This window comes from Struthio camelus, chromosome 2, assembly GCF_040807025.1.
Source record: "Struthio camelus isolate bStrCam1 chromosome 2, bStrCam1.hap1, whole genome shotgun sequence".
NCBI classification, from domain to species: domain Eukaryota; kingdom Metazoa; phylum Chordata; class Aves; order Struthioniformes; family Struthionidae; genus Struthio; species Struthio camelus.
The window spans coordinates 135,358,173-135,370,576 of record NC_090943.1 but is presented as its reverse complement, the minus strand read 5'-3'; positions in this window follow the sequence as shown (position 1 = coordinate 135,370,576).

Genomic DNA, 12,404 nt, shown 5'->3' with positions numbered 1-12,404 from the left:
AAAGCTTTCTCTCATGTTTTGTTACTTTCTAAGGAATGTTACAGAGAAAAGAAAAAATCCTTTATTTGTTGGTTTAAATGAGCTGAGGAACAGTGGAATAAAATTTAGCTGATTAAAGACTAGTTATTGTTTTGCTTTGGATTTGGATTTGGAAATCCTGTAGACTGTTGGTTTCAGGGAGCTCAGTTTATCATGTCTAAAGACACAAGAGAACTGGGGATTCATTTAAAATAGAAACTGGCTACTTTTTTAGATATCTTTTAAACTTAACCTCATTACCAGGGCACTCTGCCAATGGAAAAGGGTTTTTTGTTTTGTTTTATTCTGGTCTACTGGAGCTTGCTGCAGTGATAGACTAGCCCAGAATTTAGTATCTACAAAAGAAGAAATGAGTGATGAGCCAGGAACAGTTCAGTCATGACATCCGTGTGTGCCAGTGCATTCCCACATCATTTTAAAAACGGAGCTAGTGGACTTACAAGCTAGCTGAGAGGTATCATTTTTATATCAGCAATTATGAGTATTATGACTGTGAGCACACAGCAGATTATAGGTAGGAAGCACCACTGGAAGTATGCAGTTGTTCTGAAAGAGCCAGCTTTTCTTTCCTAAATGCTGAAATGAAAAACTGAGTTTTTGCTCTTTGTAAAAAAAAAAAAAAAAAAAATCAACAAAACCATAATATTTTTGGTTCTGTTTGCTTTAATCTAAAAATAGAAATATCAAATATAATTTTTATCAAAAGTACCATCTTTCTTCATTACCCTCAGTACAATCATCTTTTATGATCATGGCAGCTGTTCTACTATCGCTATGGAGAAGTTTCATCTAGTCCAGGAGCTGATTTTAATCTCCACAAGAAGTATGGATTAACAAATATGCACTGGAATGATTGACATGGCAAGCAGCATGGTATTAGAAGGAGGGATATGAAAGAGTTATTAAATACAGATTGCCTCAACTAAGTGTTAGCATGATGACTAATAATATAATGTATCAGAGGAGAGCAGAATTGTTAGCATAGTAAGAAAGGAAAACCCTAATCAGATTCTCAGCTGATTGTCCAAAATCAGATGAAACCAGGGATGCTACGATAGTTTATACCAGCCAGGAATCTGCCCCCCAGAAGAAATGGTTTGAAATTAAGAAGGAAAAAAAAAAGTTAAATATCTGAATAAACATCCTGCTAGTGACATCCGTTAAAATGAGGAAACAGTCCCCCAGTGGAAGTGCTGACAGGCTTAAGCCTGGAAATATTAGGAACTAGACTGGGCAAAACATTTGAAAAATATATAACATGGGGACAAATCTGTACCAATGGGGAGATGAATTAAATAGCGAAATAGGGTTTTTTTACTATTTTTTAAAATTACTTAAAACTGACTGTACAGAGAAAGAGCTTGGCAATGTTTCTGACTATATGGCTGTATGTTAGCCCTGCAACAGCATGGAGAGGGTATCATACCCAGGTGGAAATGTTCCATGCTGAGGTACACTGTATATATCATTTTCACTTCGAGGTAATGTTTATTATGAATAGTTTTTTTTTTCTGGATATAACCAAAAGTTGTGAGAATTCAAAGGCATTGCTGTAAATGTATCTATGGGTACCAATGTGTTTTTGATGTTGGCCATAAAGCATAGATTTTTTTTTCCCTACACTGATGTTGTCTTATAGGACTCATGCCAGCTGGAGAGAAGGGGAAGAGAAGGCGTACCCGTCTTAAGAGATGATACAATGTCCCTTCTTCAAGTTCAAAATTGAAGCCTATTCTTTAAATGGTAGAAATACCCCATCCAGAACCAAAAAGCCCCTTTCATTTTCATATAAATATGTAACTGTCATTTGTTTAACTCACACCAAGCTATCAGATTTTGTGGTGGGCTATAAACTTGTTGAGTCGTTAGCCTGGCTGCTTAACGGAGGAAAACTAAATTCCTGTTCCTGCATAATGACACTTATTCACTGTAGACATTTGCATCACTAGGAAACAATAAAACCTCATCCTTCATAATGAAGTTCTGAGCTGACAAAGAGGAAAATATACTGTTGTGGGACAACTATGAATATAAAGCAAGCTTAATAAAGAAATAGTGACAAATCATATTATGCAAAATGCAATGCAATAAAAAATGTTACTAACTCATTGGAAATGTCATAAATAATCTAAATAGTTTTTAACTGTCAAAGCCTTGAAAAATATATTCCTTAAAAAAGGAGGTAGAGAATAGAGGCAAGTTTAATTGCCATCATATTTTGACAAGCATGGAGAACCTTGTATCCAGCTTATTTGCTAAATTTGGCTCACTTGACTAGAATGAAATGATAGGGGGTGCATTATTAGTCTGCTTTATCAACTCACTGGAGCCCCATCAAAGCTAAGTACCTCAGCTATTTTAAAATATTGTTGTGTTTCATTTGAGATCAATATTCACAGTTTGCATTACAATCTCAGGCCAATTAATCCTTACAAAGTAAAGAACATCTCTGATCTGAATATTTGGTAAAGTCATGTACTGTCTTAAAATCAATGGTCTCTTTGAACAAATAAACATACCGTCTGCTATATTTCTGTGGGTCAGCAAGGGCCTGAAATCCCATTAGGACAGCTCCTTATATTACAAAAGACTTTATCCAATTTGTATGTCCAAATGACTCACTTTCTACTCTTCCAAAAAGTTCGTTTTATAGAAAGGAAAAAGTCACTAGTATTTCAAGAATTGCTGGAAGCTCAAATAATAATAACTTAGATTCTGCTTCTGCTGAAGTCTCAATCATTTCAACAGTCCCAGTGACTCAGATAGAAGTAGTTTTGAGTCTTGCATAACTAGAAGTATTTATATTCATGAAAATAATTGCAAAATTAACTGCTAGTATGATCAGATCCTCACTTCAGTGGAGAGATTTCCCTGCTGACATAGGCACTTGCTTAATTATACGCTGTACATACTCAAAATACAAAAAGTTCAAGATGTTCCAACCAGTTACTATGTCTTTTAGCAGATAAGGCTGTTATGGCCATATGATACATTTAATACACTACTAAGAAATCAGTAGAAAAACGTATTGCCTTGAAAATGCAGTTTTACATATTTTGTTAATGATTTTGATTTAGTTAATTTCTACATGAATGATAGTCATGTGGAAAATCCCACTTTGACTTCTAAATGTTAGACACTTTCTTCTGGAGAAAATCCATTTTAAACTTGCTCATTTTTTTTTCCAGAGAAAATGGTACCCATTTTTTAAATACAAATATGGAAGAATTTCATCCTAGATATAACACACAAAAAGTCAGAGCTATTTTAAAATATTCTTCAAAGGAACCTGGTGATTTTTACCCTCTAGTTGTTATTATAGTCAACAAGTTGGTGTTTCTCTTCTGAAACACAAAACCCAAAGTAAGCAGGTTGGTTTTAGCATGCTTTTGGACCTAGTCTGACTTTTTCTTTTACCCTTTTCACAGTTGGAATAGGCTGTTCAAAATTTTCCATTATGAAACAGGATTTGGAGCCACTCCGTCTGCTATGCTGTCTTTGGTCATGTCCAAGAACTGATGTTTCCAATAACTCATTTAAATTGCTAGCTCTCTTGGGTAAGGCACCAGTCACTGTGATCATCTTTAAGGCTAGTAAATCTTCTCTTTAGTTTTACAATGCTTCGTTCAGCACATGTAAAGCACAAATAAGCATTTACAAAACAAAAATTAAGTGATTTTTAAGTGTGAAATGTGGCTGCAGAGATTCCATCAGAGAAGAAGAGAATCCAAATTGGCCACAGTTTGGCTACTGGCAAATGAAAAAAACTTTCCTGCCCTGCTGTTTTAGTCTCTTAATAATATGAAAATGTACCAAGCAGTTGCTAGATTTTTCTAATCCATTTTATGACAATAACTTTCTCTCCTATCTAGGAACTCTCCATCTTTTCAATGCCAAAAAGCGAGCAATTCAGATCTGATAAGAGATGTGCTAGAGAGCAGAAGAGCTAATTGCATTTTCCCTGATCACACTCCCCAGATCTTTTTCAGAGGCATAATCGGCATAGTCTACAGGAATACTCGACGGCCGAATAGGAGGCATGGTGTCATTTACAGCATTATAAAATCATCTTTCATAGCTGTTTCCTGATCAAGATTATGTCAAAAGATTTGAAATGGGGGTAAAACATTAATATATTTTGCAAAATGCCATATGAAAGGAAAGGAGACTAAGCCACATCAAACTATCCTGTGAAACATAGAGGACAAGATCTGCTTGATCCAGATCAAAAGCTTGAGGCTGGTTTTCCATAGGCACAAAGAACTTTGACTATTTGCAGCTCTCAGTTTTAACTCTTGGTGTTTTTTGTTGTATGATTCACCAGTGGAAAGAGGGATAGGTCAAGAGTGACAAGCCAGTCAGTTAAGAGCACTCCAACATTCCAGGTTAGCACTATTTCACCAGTTTGTTGGCTCCTTTTGTGTGCTTATTCCTCCTGCTTTCAGTACTGGCTCCAACTGACCCTCAAAAACTTTTCCTCACCAAAGTTTAACTGTGATTGTTCCCACCCAGAGATCTTAATCTGTTGAACTGATGTTCTCTGGAAGAAAAAAAAATATAGATGCCAAAAGCAGCAGTTCCAAAAATATAGCTAAGAGCAGGCCTTATTTGCTTTCAGTTAGCTCAGTCTATGCTCATTAGTACTGAATGGGTAGCAAGGAGCGAGGATGAGGATGCAGAGGATAGTGTGCAGCGGAGTCCTCGTCGAGGCCCATGCTTGTATTTAGGTTACTAGCACTTCCTAGTTTTAAAGTTCAGGTTTGTTTCTTCTGGCTTTCATCTTAACTTCATAGGAGCAACATCTTTGTGTGCCTGGATTTACTTTGGAAGAAAATTTAGTTGTGCAAACAGGGAGGAAAATCATGTCTGTGCTGCAGTGAGTCTCCCAATCTGAATTATCCCAAGACTCTTGAGATTGATTAGGCACAGCTGTAGAAGTGTGTTCAGAGCTACTTGTGGCAGAAGCCTGTGACTGTTCTCACTGTTTTGATTTCCTGCTTCTTGTGTATACTGCACATGAGAGACTTAAAAACTAGGGATCTCCTGGGAACATTTTATGCTCACGGCTTTTGTAGGAACTGTTACAAAATGTGTCCTCAGTATTAAAGGTCTCTCCACAACAGAAACAAGAATAAGAACATCAGTGTGAAAGTTAGAGTTATTTCTCATTATACAGCAATAGCTTTTTGGGGATATCGGAGTCATCTGAAAAGGTCTTCTCTGTGCTTGCATTGAACTCTAACATCATGACATCATTATGTTACGTAATTTTTTTGTGTTTTGGTTATCTGGAAGGCCCTGTAGTGAGTTTCCCCTTGCCTCAGAACAAAAGAACTGCCCAGCTGTACCAACTGTCTTGGCAGATAGTCTCTAGGACTAGGTGTCATGTGTTTCAGGTTTCTAGGAACACCTTGGACTTAACATTTGCATTTGATGATCATCCTCATCTCGCATTTCATTGTAAAATTTACTGTCTTTTTAGGGAAGATTTACTTTCTTCACAGAATACTTTATAAAGGCATAGATTTTTATCCCAGAATTTGACAGGTCAGCCTTTTCTTTATGCCTCTCCTTTCTCCTCAGTTTAAAATCACCTGACTTAGCTTTTCTCTGTGTAATAACTATCCTTTATCAAAGGAGGAAAAAAAACCCACAAAAATAAACTCACCAAAAAAGAAACGTTTCAAAATAAATCCTGACAGGAGGAAGAAATTATTGGTATTAACCCTAAAGTTTGGCTATAAGAGCACTCTCAGTGTACAACTCCAACTGAAGGCTGTTTTTCTTTGAAAGAGTGTTCAAGTAGATCTCATTGGTTCTGTGCATTTCTTCTACCCTTCAGTTACAATAAGAATGGCAGCTGTAATTTAGACTGCTATGACTGCTACTCAAGCACACAGATTATCTTCACTTCTTTCTGGATGAATGTACACAATCATTCCTCTCTTTGACTACACTTTTGGAGTGCAGTTCTGTTGCTTACCAGTCATATTAAATCAGTAGGCCCTCAACTGGGTGCAATGCCTGTGGTTCCCTTTCATCCAGGCAAAGGAAGCTACTTAGAGCAAGGCCAAACAAATTCTCTAGGTTAAGCTTGTTATTTCTTCTGCCTCAAATAGATTCAGAGAAGAAAATAAATAAAAAGGTCTGTGCACAGGTCACACTGTAATGCTACTTCTTGGCCTGACAAATAGCCTTTGCTTAGCTCAAGAGCCATCAATCAGTTACTGAATGACAGAAGATTGCAGAACGTCCTTCGTTTAGGACTTGCCTCATCAACAACTTTCGGTAATACACTTGGCTTGTTCCCACAAGGATGGCCTGTCTTGAGCCTATCCTTCACCGGCATAAGACAATCCGAAGAACACAACAGTAAGTGTACTAGCAATGAGGTAACAAGTTGATTGTTGTTACTTAACCCATTACATCTTCAGTGTGTTACTAGTTCTCGTGTTCCTGACATGTCTGACTTGCTGCTGTAGCATCGCTTGACTTGAGCTGAATTCTTGTGGGGCAAATTTCTAGTGGTAGCTTGAGCTTATAGTGATCTAAGATGAGTTCTTAGAGGCGTTCTGCTCGCGTGTGCAAGGAGTCAAGCAGCTCTCTGCTCCTGATTTCACCCTACTACAACCAGATCCAAGAGAAATAAGCAAGGAAATAGATGTATTTCTCATTTTTAAAGAAAAAAAAAAGATAGAGAGAGAAGATATATCTTTCCTTTTTCCCCAGGTTGTCTTCCAGTGAATCCTTTAGTCTCTTTACATCACACTGCAATCTGATATACTATGTGTTGGTATTATTAATAACAGAAGATCGTTGAATCTACAGGCTATATTTTACCACTTCTATTCATGTTCATGACTTTTCTTAGACTTAACCTGTGAAATGTGTATGATCACAGAAGAGCCAGTTTACTCAGTGTGGTACGATTCAGATGCTATAGTATTTGTAAAGAATATGCAATCAAAGAATATCAGCAAACTGTAATTGACATCATCATTATATCTCATCGAATCCAGAATTATGCGCTCTGATTGATACAGAGTGAGGTGCAATCACTTGTAATTGATTGGAATTCATTGAGCATAGAATGACATGCTGAGTAATTGCTACTGAAAAATAATGACTAGTTACATCTAAGAGGATAGGCTTCTGCTAGTCCATATATTTTTGATTTCTTGGTTCCTTCAAACATTTATAAACATTATAGGTTTTATGTTACATTATATTGTTTCTGTACACTGGACTTCAAATGCTGCTTCCTGGGATAGCTTTATGACTTCGTTAAACATAGAAGCCTCGACTATCTTGAGACTAGTAAATGAAAAAGCTAGATGGAATGTTTTCCTAAATGCTTTGAATCTTGAACAATCAGACAGCATAAAACGTTGATACATGTCCAGAAGAAACTCATTTTCTATTCATAATGAACAAAGAAAACATTTTCAGATAGACAGCATACATTTAACTGAAGTATTTTCTGCTTGATTTTACTAGAAAAAGATGATTTCACAGAAGTTGATGAGCTTCCTCTTTATTAAGGTAATATTTTGAAAGAGTTTGGGAGGGAGAAATACTCAGTTGACCCACTGTAGATCAGCAATGCATGGCCAAACTCTCTTTTCCGTGCTTCTGCTAATTTCGTGTCCTTTCATATGACTTGTAGCACTCAAAGTCTCAACAGGTTTCAGATAGCATATGGCAAAGTAATGAGCGAAAGAGATTTGAATCGAGTTTGGTTTTGCTTCACTTTCTGTAGTGAACATAGAACATAAACATTATCTTATTTACTTCTTATATTTTTGACCATAAACAATTCATAACAAACTTCCATTTAAGATTACTTTACTATATGGGTGCATAAGGCAAGTTCACTACAAAATCTCACATAGCAAACTTTACTGCATTTTTACTAGTATATGTTTAGCCTACACAGTATAAATCAATCTAATATTCTCTTTTGCAGATTCCTAATATATTCAGCACCCTATAATAACCTCACTATGCATGAAAATTTGCACAAGAGAGATTTATCTTCTTCTCAATAGATTTAAGCTTCTTAACATAACACGCAGCCAAACAGTAAAAATCCTATATTTTTCATATTTATAAAAACTCAAACTCACTCTGTAAGTGCTTCATCCTCCAGCTTCTGAGTACAAGATTTACAGAGGGCTGTTCATCTGAGACATACAGTTATGACAGGAAAACCCTAACAAAGCCGCATGAAGTTTGTCTTTTAGTCATTTTCCCCATCATAAGGCCAAAATTCTCATTTGTGTATAGGCAATGCACATATAGATTTTAAAAATTTCTAAAAATGATACCAAAATGTCAGCAGGAAAATTACATTTCTCCAAACTTGGAGACAAAGTAGGGGCTGAGATCAAGGGATAATACTGAGAAAGAGATCAGACTGCTGTAATCTCATCCTGAATAGATTTGTACACGTGCAGCACTTAACTTGCCTGAAACAGACGTCTTGAACGGAACAGAAGAGGAATGTGAAGCTGAATACACAGACAACGTGCTTAGGTTCTTTGACTATCTTCTTTTCCTCCGAGAGAGATGCGTGATGTGGACTGAGACAGAAAACAATGGACCAGACTGATCAGTCCTGCCTTAAAAAGCACAGAAAGGAAGATTTGGGAAGCAAACAGGATACACTGCATAAAAGCACTCATTTAGTCAAGAAAATTTTGCAGGCTTATAAGTGGGAGGCGGGTGATAGTGAAAGACGTAAACCCTAATTTGTAGAAGGTCATGGCACACTGAAGCACTGCAAAGGAAGAGTAAAGCAAGCACGAAAAGCAGTAGTACCAACACATGACATTTATATAGATGAAGATTTCAGTCACACGGGCCATCCCAAAGAGTTTTAGCCCTACCTGTTTTATGCCCTGGCTCACTTCTGAAAAGGTCTGTCTCACTGCAGAAGGAGCATACAAACATGCAATGAGAACATCCTTCATAGCTGCCAAGTCCAGCCTTACCTGTCTGCATCTTTAGTTACATTTTTACATTATTGAGTATTTCAGCCGTAAGCTTTCTAGGGAAGGGATTGGCTTTTCTATACCTAAGGCAAGGGTGGCTGGAGTAGGCAATACAGAGATCATCTTCTGAAGGTGCTTGCGGGAGGTTCTTCAATCCTTCAAAAACTGGTACAAGAAAAGGGGCTGCCACCCTTTCTTACACTTAACTGAGTTAAAAACTAGTCAACTGTACAGAGACCAAATTTATAGCAGTCTAGCAAACTTTCTACCCTTTTCATACCAAGAACAATTCTTCTTTTAAAGAACAGAAAGACATTTAAACGGATATTTTTAACTGTATTTCTTACAGTACATCTCCAATTTATCAGACTTATGGATTATTATTGCCGATGACTGATGACTAGTAGGTGATAAATGGAGTTCTCTGTTTCTTAACATCACCTACAGATATTTTTGGCCACCCCGGGATTTCTAGTGTGCTCACTCGTGTAATATTTTTATCCTTAGGATTTTTTTTTTTTTTTTGCTTTTAAGCTGAAGGGTTAATGTTACTTGCTTTGAGATCTTGTGAAAAGTATCCAGCATGAAGTGGTGGGCACTTTACAGTGATTTACCAAGTCATACAGAAGAGTTTGAGCCAGTGTGGCATAATGATATTGGGCCTCAGTAGATTTGCAAAAAACAACCACAACAATTGTACTAGCATATAAATACATAAAATGGTTTTCCACTTGACAGTAAATTGTGTGAAACAGCATGGGCAATAAGAGACAATTTCCACCTCCTCATGAAACTGATAAGAATGTACAGTAAAATTTATCTATGTGAAGAGCTCCTTGTGTTTCTGAACACTATGGTGCGTTTGCAGTGTCAAACATGCTGTCCCAAAAAAGGATATATTAATCAAACCAACTGACTGTGACAGCTGTGAGACATGCAAGTTCAAAAGTTTCATAAACTGGAGAGAAACAAGTGTTTGCAAGGAGCTGGGATTTTCGGTTAATCTTTGAAGAGACCTTTTAAGTCTTAGCGTAAGTCGTTCATTGACTCTTTCATTATCAAATATCTTCTTGTATTGTGTTAGTGTGGCATCATTTAAACCCTAACACCCTACTCACTTGGAGCAGGCACTGGCTCTTGCCTTATTCCTGGTTAGTGCCAGCTCTATGCAACATTAGCTCTAGATGGATCCTGCCTCCAATCATTTCTAAAGTAATACTGCCTGTTACAATACTTGAATACTATATCCTAGATATGTTTTTACTAAGCTATAATATAAATATTTGAAAGTGCTGGGAGAAGGGATGTTTTGGGTTTTGCTTGCTTGTTTCAAGTACTTCTTGGTACTCATTTCAGATTATGGGACATCTTTGCAGTTTACAAAATGCAAGCACACCAGAGCCAAGAGAATATTGTACAAAGCATTAAAAAAAACTTACTGGTGCAGTTTATCAATGTTTTTTTAAACTGAAGTTTCTCTGGAATTTTTAAAAAATAGTTATGGCTTAGCTTGTGTGTTGATGATTGTTTCATTCCATGAATACAACTTTGAATATTCATGTATACTTTTAATTTTCCCTATTTGGTGGCTTATATCTTTAAAATGATTGAGGGTATTACTGACTCATATCTGTCTACACTCTTCTTATCAGTTACTGTGGCATCCACTATTGCCGAAGTTGGATACAGGATATGGGGCTAAATGGACTTTTTACTGGACCTGTTCTGGCAGTCCTATCTATATATGAGATCAAGTTCTGATATGCAACAACCCAGTAGTTTATGTACCACAGAAGCACTGTTACTTTTACTTTTCTTCCTTAGATCAACATTAATGAGATATAAGATAAGAAAAGGCTTAGGGGAATGAATCAGGATATAAGAGGAGAGCATAGTGTTGCAGGCAGAACAGTCTTGTCTTGGAGAATGTGAATTAATTTATTGCCAATGAACAATCTTGCAATTATTCATTTAGGCATTAAGAAAAAAGGAAGACAAAAACAATTAAGCAAACACTTAGGGAAATATGTTTCCTCCCCTTCCCAAGGCTCAGATCCAATAACTCCCTTCCCTCTTCTAGTCTATGCTCCCTCCTTGATTTGGCCGCATATTGCGCTATCTCCCTTTAGAGAGGCCACGGGAGGTGCAGGAGGTTGGGGTCAGCAGACATAGCTTTCTTTGCTGCTCACTATCTCATATGCTTTTCTTCTGCTGCCTGTCATGGCTCCCCCACAGCTGCAGTCCCTCGAGGGTGTCCCTGTCCTGGCATGGGTCCCCCACGGCCGCAGTCCCTTGGGGGTGAGCCTGCCCTGGCGTGGCCACTTTCTGTGTGTACTTCATGCTGGAAAGAGAAAAGAAGTGGTACTGGGGTGGTAGGGGGAAGAAGACCTCTGATCAGCTACAAATATCATTGTATACCTTCCAGAAAAAAAAAAAAAAAGACGAGTCTGACATTGTTTTAATTTGGCTATTGTTTTTGCTAAACCATAAATGATAATGTAACAGTTTCTAGGTATATTTAGCAGTAATCATGGATTAAGGTGAAAGGAAGATGTTATACTAAAATAAAAAGAAAAATCATTTTATATTGCCAAAATATCACCCACAGACAATTTACACATTTAAACACTTTTAAATTTCATGCTCATTTCTAATCTTGTACTCAATTACTAGATTTTTCTCTGGCTCAGATCAAGGCTGAAAACAGACTTTCTTCAAAGCGTGTTTGAAGTTCCCAGAAAAGTTGACTCCACTGACTTTTTCTGTTTAGATTTTTAAAGTCATTATCATAAGCTATCTGAAGTTGTTTCTACTTGTAGCATATCTATTTTCTGATAAAACCAGATGTTTAGCATTTCAATTATTTCCCTCATGTTGGTTAGCTGTTCATATTTTCTCTTCATTGTTCCTCAACTTTCTAAATATTTTAAGTTCAAAGTAAAAAGTTTGTTCCCCAGGAATGTGCAACGTATTTAATCTTTCATTTATCAGATAAAATAGAAGAAAAGATCTCAGAAAATGACTCTAATTATGAGTTTTTTGGAGTGCAGTAAGCAGAGTCTCTGAAATACATGTACAATGGGCTTATGTGCAGTTAGGAGAGCTGGACAAGATTTATAAGCCTGCAAGACTAATACAGTCTGGTTAAGTGAGGACATTGTGCCAAAAATGAAATTGAAAAGAAAACTATCCCTGTTTGCTCAGGGCTATAATATGAAGGTTCACCAGGAAGGAAAGCACTCTTCAGTCTGCTTGCACTACTGTATATGCAAAATAAATTAGTTTCAGAAAAGTATTTTTCTTAGTTGGTGTTTCTGAAATTCCAGTGCACAGTGCTACATGAAAAAATCGTTTTCTTGAAGAGGAAAAAAT